The sequence below is a fragment of the Neofelis nebulosa genome, chromosome 7 (assembly GCF_028018385.1).
Source record: "Neofelis nebulosa isolate mNeoNeb1 chromosome 7, mNeoNeb1.pri, whole genome shotgun sequence".
NCBI classification, from domain to species: Eukaryota; Metazoa; Chordata; class Mammalia; order Carnivora; family Felidae; genus Neofelis; species Neofelis nebulosa.
Genome location: NC_080788.1, coordinates 107,161,993 through 107,175,437, shown reverse-complemented (window position 1 = coordinate 107,175,437; position 13,445 = coordinate 107,161,993). Strand labels below are relative to the sequence as shown.

General features: G+C 38.4%; 1 protein-coding gene across 4 annotated transcripts in view; it reads right to left on the bottom strand.

Moving 5' to 3' along the window:
- DAAM1 (dishevelled associated activator of morphogenesis 1) overlaps nucleotides 1–13,445 on the bottom strand; it is a 178,595-nt gene that overhangs the window by 151,020 nt on the left and 14,130 nt on the right. Inside the window, exon 2 of one of the 4 annotated variants that reach the window (XM_058739192.1) lies at nucleotides 3,180–3,262. The exons of the other annotated variants lie outside the window; for them this stretch is intronic. The gene's annotated coding sequence lies outside the window, so the exon portion shown is untranslated. The remainder of the gene's footprint in view (nucleotides 1–3,179; nucleotides 3,263–13,445) is intronic. 4 annotated transcript variants of the gene reach the window in all.

Genomic DNA, 13,445 nt, shown 5'->3' with positions numbered 1-13,445 from the left:
CCACGTTGGGCTCTGTGCTGACGGCTCAGAGCCTGGAGCCTGTTTCAGATTCTGTGTCTCCCTCTCTCTCTGACCCTCCCCTGTTCATGCTCTGTCTCTCTCTGTCTCAAAAATAAATAAACATTAAAAAAAAAATTAAAAAAAAAAAAAAAGAACATGTTTAAGAATTAGATAGTGGTGATGGTTGTAACAACTCTGAATAAGCCAATGAACTGGGACAATAACCATTAAATTTACTCTAAAATACATGATTTTTGTATGTGAAATATCTCTGAATAAAGCATTAAAAGAAAGAAGGAAGGGAGGTAGCAGGGACAGGAAGCAAAAAGCAAACAAAGTCAGACCTGAAATGTCTCACCCGGAGTGATAATTATTCTTCTCAGGGTATTTTTAACTTTTTATCTTGCCATAACCACAGACTCAGAAGAAGTTACAAAAAAAAAAAAAAAAAAAGGTACAGAAAAGTTCCCTGCTTCCCCCATTGGAAATAGCTTACATAACCATAACCATGATACATTATCAAAACCGGGAACATCACAGTTAACTAAACTATAGATCTTACTCAGATTTCTAGGGATGTCTTCCCCCCCTGCCCCCCAGGGATGCCTTTTAAAAACAGCTTCTGGGTAATAATCCTTGAGGTTATACTCCTACTCTTTTTACCAGTCATTCTGGTCAGATTATAGCCAACTAATCAGTAATTCCAGTGACAAAGAGATGAGTGGTGGACATTTTAACACGCCCTGGTTAAGAAGACTAAATTACCACTAGTAAAAAATATTTCCACCAAAGCACATTAAGTCCATATATACTTGACGGGCCCTTCAGAGTCCTGTTGCTCACCAAACTTTTGCCCTGGAAGGCTGCTCGGTGAGTCTCTCTCTAGAGTGATGCTGGTGAAGTGCTCAGGTAACTAAAGCTCTCAGAGAGCCTGTCCTTAGCGGACCAAGAACTTGTAATTCGCCATCCTAATTCTTCCTGAGAGAAAACAGTCTGTTGGAGAGCTGACAGTGGAAAGAATAAGACAGCAGACAGCTATTTTAATTTCCGGGTGGAAAATGGCACGAAGAGACTCCTTCTCGAATGAGGTCTTCCACTAGGCTCCCCAAACTTCCTTTACAGTTCAGCTTCACGACTCAGGCACAAAAATTACCACTCAATTATCTGAGAATCAGTATTCTGATGTAACATCCTCCTATGTGCTTTTCTTCTTTCTCCTTTTACCTCCTAACTTTTCCCTCCACTGTTTTGGTAAAAAGTGACCTGGGCCAGAGAAAAGTGCTTTCCCTTTCTCATCATATCTGTTAAAACATATGGGAAAGGAAGAGGTTGAGACTACTGGCCAAAGCAAACCATTTTGGCTTTGCTGCAGTTTAAAGAAAAGCGTCTCCACAAGAGAGGTAAGAACCTTCCCCAGAGGGCAAGAAAGCAAGTGGCCTGTCAGGGGGTCTGTGGGAGCAGTCAGCACTTCCTGCCAACCAGGAAGAGGAGGAACCAGAAGCACTTAACATCCCACAGCCAGGTATGGGGCCCTCCCTCTGCAATCAGTCACCAGACATTCACTCCAGTTATCCTGGATCACCTACAGCCCTAAAAGGCCAAGGCCAATGAGGAAAGCAAGTCCTCGAAATCACAGCGGGCTTCAGAGGGACATTTGGCTTTGTGCTAATGCCACAGGCAGAAAAGGGTAGCCCAGGCCAGGTATGGTAAGTATCCTATTTGGCTGGGATCTTAATGGCATGTTGCTTTTAATAACGGCAATGGATGAGCACTGCAGAGAAATGAGTCCTGAAATGAGACCGTCCTTTATCAAAGGCAAAATCCAGGAAAGACACCAAAGACTCTGCTTGGACAGTGCTTAAACCCAGGACATGGGAAAGCACGCCACAGCATGGGAAAGAGAACAGCACTGGGAGAAAGGAGAAGGGAAGCATTCTTCTGCCGGTGGCATCGCTCTCTACTGGTTTAACATAAAGGTTAAAAAAAAAAAAAAAAAAAAGCTTCACCATCCTGCCACCCAGCCCAAATAAGTAAGAGAAGCCCACACCCAAACAAGACAAACATTTACAAATATGTACACAACATAACCTTTTATTCAAGGGTGGAATAAAAATAGATGTGAGTCCCTCCCCTGGTATTATAACATAAACAATTTTTCTTTCCATATAAACATTTTCTCCTTCCACATAAGTGTGAGCTGCACTCAGCTGGCAGTGGTGTTAGTTTACATCCTCCACTGGTCCTCTGAGCAGCAGCTCAGGTAGGGGGTTGAAGAGTGACCTGCAAATTGGACCATCGGGGTCCTCAGCCTGGCTCCAGTGTTAATAGGGTAACTCCAAACCACTCTGTGTAAAATGGGAAGGTGGGATTATCAGTGTTTTTCAATTTTTTTTAAAGCTGTGAAACCCTTTATCCAAATGAAATCTCATGGAGAACCTCAATATATAGAAGAGTTTGAATGAGAACAGGCTGGTTAGAGCCGGAAGGGGTGTGGGGAAAGGGGGACTCTCCCCACCTCCTAGAATTGGGACCCTACAGCACATAGTATGAAAACCACTGATATGACAGATCCCTTAAAATGAAAACTCAATCCTACTTTAAAAATTTAAACTGAAGGCTGACTGGGTGGCTCAGTCGGTTAAACGTCCGACTTCAGCTCAGGTCATGATCTCGCGGGCCGTGAGTTCGAGCCCCGCGTCGGGGTCTGTGCTGACAGCTCGGAGCCTGGAGCCTGTTTCGGATTCTGTGTCTCCCTCTCTCTCTGACCCTCCCCTGTTCGTGCTCTGTCTCTGTCTCAGAAATAAATAAACGTTAAAAAAATATTTTAAAAAATAAATAAATAAAATAAAAATTTAAACTGAAACCAAGAACAAAAGACAAAGTGGTATAAAGTAATGGGAACCAAGGTAATAATTCATAAACACGAAAATGTCCCACACAGATATGTATGCCATCTTCCAAATGCATCTGTATGTTGGGATTCATAACAAATTCATTTAAAATGTTACTGAATTCAAGGTCATGCGGGAATCTAGAATTTCCTTTAATGAAAAAGGAATCATCATGCTGGGAACCGCTACTAAAGAGAAGGCCACAATATTCCACTTGAGTTAAACAAGTAAATCTCCGTAAAAAACCATCTGTGACTTTTTTTTTATTTGAAAGATTCTACTACTTACAACGTCGAACCAGTTAGATCCCCTTGTCTATTAGCTGTGGCTGTTAGAATATTGCTTCGAGAAGGGTTGAGGCCATGTCCAGGCTGAGTAGGAAAGAAATGTCACATTAGATAAGCATTAGATAAACACTGTCTGCCACGGCTGTGTGGGGAAGAGAAAGTGGGGGAAAGGACATGTGCATGTGACATCCAGACTGTGTCAGATAGGTATCTAAGAGGTTATTGGAGACCTGAGCTCTAACTCTATCATTATACTAAATTTATTAGTAGGCAAATCACTTACTCCAGGTTTCAATTTGCTAGGTCTAAAAAGGGGTCATCTTGACTTCTGATGCAGAACACTCAGCCAACTCAGACAGTGACTGCTATACTCCTTTAAAAGCCACTGGAGACAACAAAACTGTCACAGAACTGGTGAGCTAATTCAAACCTCACCATTTTACATCTGAGGAAATTGAAGCCCAAGACACTTGGCCAAAGTCACATAAGCAGATAGCAGTCTAAAGAATTTGCAGTCCCCCACAGGAGAGTTTTTTACTACATTAGCCATCATAACGTGGTTTGAAATTTTGACATAATTGCTTATATTAGTTATCCTACTATAATAATCAGGGCTTTCTGTTTGATACTATAAAAAAAAATTGTCGGGGCACCTGGGTGGCTCAGTCAGTTGAGTGTCCGACTTCGGCTCAGGTCATGATCTCAAGGTTCATGAGTTCGAGCCCTGCCTCGGGCTCTGTGCTGACAGCTCGGGGCCTGGAGCCTGCTTCAGATTCTGTGTCTCCCTCTCTCTCTGCCCCTCCCCTGCTCACGTTGTCTCTCAAAAATGAATAAACATTAAAAAAAATTTTGTTTTTAAATTCTCACTTCAAAAAAGTCATCCCTCCCAACTAGATGATTATACTAAATAAACCATAGTGTTGTTGCCATAATATGGACCTAGGTATTAAAAATGTTTCTTTACAGGGCACCTGGCTAGCTCAGTCAGTAGAGCACGCAACTTTTGATCTCAGGGTTGTTAAATTCGAGCCCCTTGCTGGATACAGAGATTACTTTAAAAACTAAAATCTTTTGCACTGCTGGTAGGAATGCAAACTGGTACAGCCACTCTGGAAAACAGCATGGAGGTTCCTCAAAAAATTAAAAATAGAACTACCCTACGATCCAGCAATTCACTACTAGGTATTTATCCAAAGGATACAGGTGTGCTGTTTCAAAAGGGCACATGCACCCCAGTGTTTACAGCAGCACTATCAACAATAGCCAAAGTATGGAAAGAGCCCAAATGTCCATCGACAGATGAATGGATAAAGAAGATGTGGTGTATATATATACAATGGAGTATTACTCAGCAATCAAAAAGAATGAAACCTTGCCATCTGCAACAACGTGAATGGAATGAGAGGGTATTATGCTAAGCGAAATTAGAGAAAGACAAAAATCATATGACTTCACTCATATGTGGAATTTAAGAGACCAAACACATGAACATAAGGGAAGGGAAGCAAAAAGAATATAAAAACAGGGAGGGGGACAAAACATAAGAGACTTAAATACAGAGAACAAACAGGGTTGCTGGAGGGATTGTGGGTGGGGGATGGGCTAAATGGGCAAGGGGCACTAAGGAAGACACTTGTTGGGATGAGCACTGGGTGCTATACCTAGGGGATGAATCACTGGAATCTACTCCTGAAATCATTATTACACTATATGCTACCGATCTTGGATGTTAAATAAATAGATAGATAGATAGATAGATAGATAAATAAATAAATAAATAAATAAATAAATAAATAAATAAATAAAATCTTTTTAAAAAATAACAATAAAGTAAAATAAAAGTGTTTCTTCAATAGAAGATAAATTACACATTTGAGAATCTCAGTAAACACAAACCAAATAATAGTTGCCAATCTTGGTAGAAATTAATGATGGTCTATCTTACAAACTGTCAAAGCTTGGCATGCTTAGCACGAGTCCCTTTAAATAAGAAACCTACATAAAGCTACAAACTGTGACTCCATCAGTCATATATTCCACTTAAAACTTTTATGATAAGAGTTACCTGGGATTGGCTAAATCAGAAAATGACAGGGCCTCAGTGTTTTACATTTTTTTAATCTCTTTTTTGTAAATTCATAAAACAATATGGAACTCCTTGCCATTAACAAGAAAAGTACGTTTCAATTCTTTTAATACAGATCTTTATCAGCCACGAAATAAAAGACTTTATAATCTCTATTCTATTTCCTACAGAATTTTGCCATTGCAAATCAAGAAAGCGTTGTGGAAAATTAAGATAAAATATTTCACGGTCCATTTTGCATTGGAGAGGTCATTTGTCCACAGAATGTGTGAATAAAGTGTCTGATTTCCCACTTACAACTGCATTTGGTACTCTTGGAAATTCTGTTCCATCAGCCAATTTTACAGTGAGTCAAGCCACTTGTGATCTGAATGGTGCCTAGGAACTAACGAATCAGCTGGGGAGAAATACCCACTCTTCCAGGCTAGGAAGACATGAATTGACGTTTCAGAAAGGAGAGTGCCAAAGGAGACTCCTCCTCAGGATCTTGGCCCTTACTCTGGAGAATCCTCTCAAAAGCCTCTACACCACGGGGTCAGACCATGTCTCCCAAACAAATACACAGGGAGAATCTGTCAACACTGGCCTTACCAGAAAGCTCCGTGGGTTATGTTCCGCATTTTGTTACTTCGCGAAGGAGGACAGCCAGCCACTGTGCCTCAGAACAGAGTCCCAGAAAAAAAGGATGTGAGCAGAGCCATGATAACACTAAGTTGTCTTCTCTAAAGTATACTGGTAAACACTGCATTCTATTCTATTACTGAATTACCGTAACCATCTAAAATTAGTTTTAGAACATGAACCTCCCTCCTTGCTTGGAAGAGAACTATTTTCTGTTTAAATGAGAACAAACCTAGAGCACTTGAGGTAGGAGAAAATCAATTTCCCCCACAATATGGACTTATGACACACTGACATGAAGACAACTGGACTGTGATAAATACAGCATTTTTGGTAATATTAGGTGTTGTATAGGCAAAATGCTTTAAATATTTCAGCTAAGCATGTGAATATCTGTTTTACAATACGATTTATAAACAAAAAGCACTGGGTATAACATTTCTTTTATCACATAAACCAGTCTAATATAAACTTCTGCCTCCCTCCTCATAATATTTGGATTATTTCATTGTTCTACCTCCTATTCTTCCAAACATGTGCAGTCCAACGGAAAAACTACATATCATCTCCCTGTCCCCTCTGCCTTCAGAAATGCCTTCTATGTAGCACAGCCTCACAGTCAGCAGAAAAAGCGCATATAGTAAGAAACAACTGGGGCCAACTCCAGGAAATGCAAATGGGCCATAAAATGACAGGAGCTGACCTAAGGTTTTCCTTCACATAATGAGGAAAGGGCTTGTTGAGATAACTAATTATGTAAATCTGCACCCTGAGACCCTTAATCACAGAGAAATATTTTCGGTCATTTTAAATGTGCCTGAAGCTCTCATAAGTTTCCTTCTAACGGGTTCCATGATGGTTTACTGCATTTATGAGAAGTTCCGAGAGCTTCATATTTGCATTGCTAATTAATCTCTTATCTGTTTCAAACATTGAGATTTAAATAGATACATGGGCAAGCAGGCCATCTGAGAAAGAAATAATACAAATGGCCTAGGGAAAAAAAAGTTCTATTGAACAAATTTCTAAAACGCAAGTTAAAATACAATGTGATAGCATTTGCCAGTTGTTCAGTCACAGATAATTGTAAGATAACAATACTCAGCATAACATGTGTGAAATGAAAGATCCTTTAATACCCTCATTCAGTGTCGACTGGCAAAACCTTTCTTGAGGACAATTTGGCAGCACTTATAAAAAAACTTTAAAATTATGTATCTTTTGACTCATTTATTTCATATCTAAGAATGCATCCTTAAAAAAAATCTGAAACATAAAAAAGATGTTCAAGTGGTTTTTAATGGAAAAACATTAGGAAAATGATTACCCTACACAGCACATAAGATAGAAATACATGCAGCCAGCTAAGTTTATTAAGAATTTTAATAAGTTCATACTCATTAGGATAACTACCATAAAAAAAAAAAAAACATTTTTGTTGGTGGGAATGTAAAATGGTATACAGGTGCTATTAAAAACAGTATGGCAGGATCTCAAAATATTAAAAAGAAAACTACCAGAGGAACCAGGCTCTGGGTATATCACAAAAAATTGAAAGCATGGTCTCAAAGAGGTATTTGCATACTCGAGTTCATAGGAGCATTATCCACAATAGCCAAGAGGTGGAAGCAACCTGAATGTCCAAAATGGATATAGTTGTAATGGATAAACAAAATTTGATGAAATAGTAATGAAATAGTAATTCATAGTAATGAAATACTATGCAGCTTAAAAAAAAAAAAAAAAAAAAAAGGAAGTCCTATCACATACTACAAAATGGATGAATCTTGAAGACTTTTGCTAAGTGAAAGAAGGCAGCCACAAAATAACAAATACTGCATGCTTCCACTTACGTAACATATCTACAGTGTCACATTAGTAAAGAGAGTAGAATGGTGGTTATCAGGGGCTGAGGCAGTGGGGGTGGGGGAGGAGAAAAGGGGAGTTGTTGAAGTGATACAGTGTTTCAGTTCTGCAAGGCTAAAGGTTCTAGAGATGTTTCACAACAATGCAAATATACTTAACACTATGGAACTATATACTTAAAAAGGGTTAAGATGTAAATTCCATCATGTGTTTTTTACCACAATAAAAAAGAGTTTTAGTGTCAACTATACTTGATTTTTTTCAAAAAGTTTTAATAACATGAAATATGCTTATGTCAATATCTAGTTGGGGGAAGGAAACAAAAAAAGTATAGATAATAATCAAAAAAATTTTTTTAAACTTCATAAAGATGTATGCCCATAATGTTAACATTATTTGACTCCTTGGTAAGATGCTTCTCTATTCCTTTATACTTCCTATGTTTTTTCTTTCATGTGGGTTCATATAGTAACCTGTATTACTTTTATAATCAAAAAATAAAATAAATTTCCGACGTAATAGTTTCAAAATAGCCTTGATAATGGCCCATGCTGGGCAGGATAACATTTGTCAAAGGAGGGACTACTGTTAAGAAAAAACCTAAAATTTAGAAAGGGGTAAAACAGATGACTGGGTATCTTTTCAGTAGAATGCTATTTGTGGTCTAGCAGGTCCTACAGGGATTATCTTTGACCTTTTTTTTTTTTTTTTTTTTTTTTTCCTTTTAACTAGGCCAGTGGTTCTCTCAAGTGTGGTTTGGGAAGGCCTGGAGAGCCTCAGGCCTTGTCAGGGTGTTTATGAGTTCAAAACTGTTTTCATAATAATATCAAGATGTTATTTGCCATTTCTCTCTCATTCTCTCAACAAGTACACAGGGGAATTTTCCAAAACTTTCAATACTCATGATGAAGTCATCAATCCAGATGATAACATAAAATAGGTTTCATTATTATCTTTTTTTAATGAAAGAACAGTTTTAAAGTTTCTCAATTCTGATTCTAATCTAATTAGTACATTACACAAATTTCTCTGGGTTCTTCAATACTTCATAAGATCAAAAATCCTGAAAATAAAACATAAGAGACTCTTAAATATAGAGAACAAACAGAGGGTTGCTGGAGGGGTTGTGGGAGGGGGGATGGGCTAAATGGGTAAGGGGCTTAAGGAATCTACTCCTGAAATCATTGTTGCACCGTGTGCTAACTAACTTGGATGTAAATTATAAAAAAATAAATTAATTATGAGTCAAAAAAAAAAAAAAGATCAAAAACCCTAAAACAAACAAGTTTGAGAACCCACTGGGCCAGACTATTTCACAGCTTTGTGGGAGTAGGAATTAACTCCTAAAAAAACATACAACAATGTAATGGCCCTTATCTATAGCACAGCAAAGAGGTTTTGCCTGGCAGAGATACAACTGATTTACATACATGCAGAAAAGAAAACATGAATTTTTATAGTCCTTTAGGATATTAACTAGTTTTGTATCTACTACAAATTTATTTCAGCATTTCTGATTATGGACAGGTGGATGGATCAATGGATAGACAGAGATATATCTGTATTTTAAATTATCTTTTGAGGGGCGCCTTTTGAGGTGGCTCAGTCAGTTGAGCGTCCAACTTCAGCTCAGGTCATGATCTCGCAGCTCTTGAGTTCCAGCCCTGCCTTGGGCTCTGTGCTGACAGCTCAGAGCCTGGAGCCTGCTTCGGATTCTGTGCCTCCCTCTCTCTCTGCCCCAACCCACTCGCATTCTGTCTCTGTCTCTCTCAAAAATAAATAAACATTAATTTTTTTTTTTAATTATCTTCTGAACTGGTCCTAACATCCTTCTGGTTCCTTCTAATAAACAAAGTTGTTGATGTGTTTATTTTATAATTTTGAGAATCTTATTTTTTTTTTCAACGTTTTTTATTTATTTTTGGGACAGAGAGAGACAGAGCATGAACGGGGGAGGGGCAGAGAGAGAGGGAGACACAGAATCGGAAACAGGCTCCAGGCTCCGAGCTGTCAGCCCAGAGCCTGACGCGGGGCTCGAACTCACGGACCGCGAGATCGTGACCTGGCTGAAGTCGGCCGCTTAACCGACTGCGCCACCCAGGCGCCCCAAGAATCTTATTTTTTTTTTTAACTTTGAAAATTATTCTTTAGCATAGACTATCAGATCAGTTTCTGCATACAGGCCTTAATAAAAACAGAGAACTCGATAATTAATAACCTTATAAAACAGAAAGCACCAGGCCCAGATAGGTTCACTGGTGAATTCTACCAAACATTAAAGAAAAAGTATAACAATTCACTACAATCTCTTTCAGAGAATATAAGCAGAGGAAATATTTCCTACCTCATCCTATGAAGCCAGCATTATGCTCATAACCAGAAAAATATATTACAAGAAAAAATAGGGCAGTACCTCTCATGAACACAGATGCAAGAATCCTCAAAAAAATTAGCCAATTGAATCCAACAACGTACAAGGTGAATTATATACTACAGTCAAGTGGGATTTGTCCCAGGTAAGCAAATCACATGATCATATTCATAGATGCAGGAAAAGTATTTGACAAAATCCAACACCCATTCATGATAAAAACTCTCCATAAACTAGGAATACAAAGGAACCTTTTTAACTTGATAAAGACTATCTACAAAAAAAAAAAAAAAACAGGTTGCAGGATATAAGGTTACTAAGTCAATTGCTTTCCAACATGCCAACAATGAAAGAGTAAAAAATGACATTAAAAACAATACCATTGGGGCGTCTGGGTGGCGCAGTCGGTTAAGCGTCCGACTTCAGCCAGGTCACGATCTCGCGGTCCGTGAGTTCGAGCCCCACGTCGGGCTCTGGGCTGATGGCTCGGAGCCTGGAGCCTGTTTCGGATTCTGTGTCTCCCTCTCTCTCTGCCCCTCCCCCGTTCATGCTCTGTCTCTCTCTGTCCCAAAAATAAATAAAAAACATTAAAAAAACAAAAAAAAAACAAAAAAAAAACACCATTGACAGTAGGCACCCCTCAAAATGAGATACTTATGTATAAGTCTAACAAAATGTGTACAAGATCTATATGAAGAAAATACAAAACTCTGATGAATGAATCAAGGAAGAATGAAATAAATGGAGAGATATTCCATGTTCATGGAAAAGATGATTCAATATTGTCAAGACATCAGTTCTCCCCAACTTGCCAGACCCATTGTTTACATATTGTCTATGGTTATTTTTCCTACAATAATGGCAGAATTTAATAGTTGACAGGAACAACATGGCCTACAAAGCCAAAAAGATTTCCTATCTGTCCCTGTATAGAAAAAGTTCTGTATCCCCTCTTCTAAGTAATTATGCTCTAAGTAAGCTGTTACTTACCTCAACCCAAAGCTATTTTTTCCTCCAAAACAAAATTTAAATTAGATAACCTCTTTTTTCTTTCAGTGACAGTCAAATGAAATTGTTCTCCTAAAATAATATTAAGCGTTGCATTTTTTAAAATAGAATATTTCAAGGTTAAGAATTGTAAATATATATCATGTTCTCTGAGGATAAAGGACATGTCTTTGGAGAGCCTACAGATAAGAAATAACTAGCAATGCCCTATGATTAAAAAGCAGTTGTTTCATGATCTTCACAATTTTTAAAATCTGGTTATTTTCCAGAACTCATAAATGAAATACCTTTCTCCTTAAGAATTTTTCTCCTTTTATGGAAGCTAAAACCCAATGTAACAAAAACACTTAGGCCAAAATTTAAACAAATCTAGGTATCACTTAATGAATCTATATGCTGTATATTTCCTATAAGAATTTAAATGGCACTAATTCATGCGCTATAAGTATATAACACTTAGCCTGCTCTCAGTAATAGGAGTCTGAAAAATCTAACATACTTGCTCTACTCCCAAATATTTTTCTATTTATACAAACATGAATCGAGTAACTTACTATACATTCCTTTTACCAAATAAGCTTTTCTACCGCTAATGATCAGATAGGTCCATCGCTTCTTTTCATCTTAACTAATTTACAGGAAATGGAGGAAACAGAGAGATGTTGTACAGTGAGGTCTACATCGTGGGAAATTCTATAGGACAAACAACAGTTTTTTTCACATGTTGCCAAGAAAAATGCTGCACAGGATGCATAGAGGCTTAATGAATATATTTTAAAAACTGCAATGTACGAAACTTATTCGAATCTCGAGTTAACAAACTTTTAAAAAGTGTAAATTTTAAAACTGATGTTTGATAACTTCAAAGAAATAACATAAGTTATTTTAGGTATGATAATAGTATTTTAGTTACATTTTTAAAGAGAGTCCTGGTATTTTTGGACAGAAGTACTAAAAATATTTACAAATGAAATTATAAGATGTCTGGAATTTGCTTTAAAATAAACCCAGAGTTAGGGTGCCTGGGTGGCTCAGTCGGTTAAGCGGCCGACTTCGGCTCAGGTCATGATCTCTCGCGGTCCGTGAGTTCGAGCCCCGCGTCGGGCTCTGTACTGACAGCTCAGAGCCTGGAGCCTGTTTCGGATTCTGTGTCTCCCTCTCTCTGACCCTCCCCCGTTCATGCTCTGTCTCTCTCTGTCTCAAAAATAAATAAACGTTAAAAAAAAAAAAAAATTAAAATTAACCCAGAGTTGACATAAAGTAGTTCAGGGTCAAAATGAAAAACTCACCATGAATTGATAATTGATGAAGCTGTGAGTATATGTAAAATTATCCTAATAGCAATATTAGTCATTCTACACGGGTATGTGTGTGTAGGAAACTTTCAATAATAAAACTTTTTTTTTTAATCTTCATTTTCCACTCAATTTGAAACAAGAAAAGTAGGAAAGGGAAGCAATACATCTGAGGAGGAGATATTTTAGGCAGACAAAGGGGAAAGGGAGTCCAGTCCAGAAGCACATTTGTGACGTGTCTTTATTTTCTGGGTTTTTGGATTTTCACCTTAATCATCAACAGTATATTGGCATAATTTCTGTTATCTGTTATTTTAGGCAGAACTTTAACTTTTTTTGGTTGTTTTATTTATTTTGAGAGAGAGCAAGAGACAGAGCACGAGCAGGGGAGAGGCAGAGAGAGAGAATCCCAAGCAGGCTCCAGCACTGTCAGTGTAGAGCCCTAAGAGGAGCTCGTACTCACAGTGAGATCGTGACCTGAGCTGAAATCAAGAATTGGCCACTTAACTGACTGAGCCACCCAGGAACCACAATAGGCAGAACTTTAAATGACACTCCCCATTACCTTTTGAGTGAAACCTATGAATTATGGTGAGACGTTACTCTCATGGTTATGTTACATTATATGGTTAAAGGGAGATCACCCTGGGTGGGTCTGACCTAATCAGGTGAGACCTTAAGCTTAGCCTTTTCTCTGACAGAGGGCAGAAAAGGAAGTCAGAGAGATGTGCTCCAGCTAGCCTGGAAGAAAGGAAACATCCATGTGTGAGCTGCCAATGTGGGCACATGACATGGAATGTGGGTGGCCTCTAGGAGCTAAAAGCAGTCCCTGGCCAACAACTAGCAGTCCTCCGTCCTATAGTCACAAGGAAATAAATTCTGCCAACAACTACAGAGCATGGAAGAATCCCTGAGCCCCAAATGAGAACTGCAGCCTTAGCTGACACATGACTTTTAGCCTGCTGAGACCCTAAGCAGAGAACCTAGCCACAGCATGCCCAGACTTTTGACCTGGTGGGG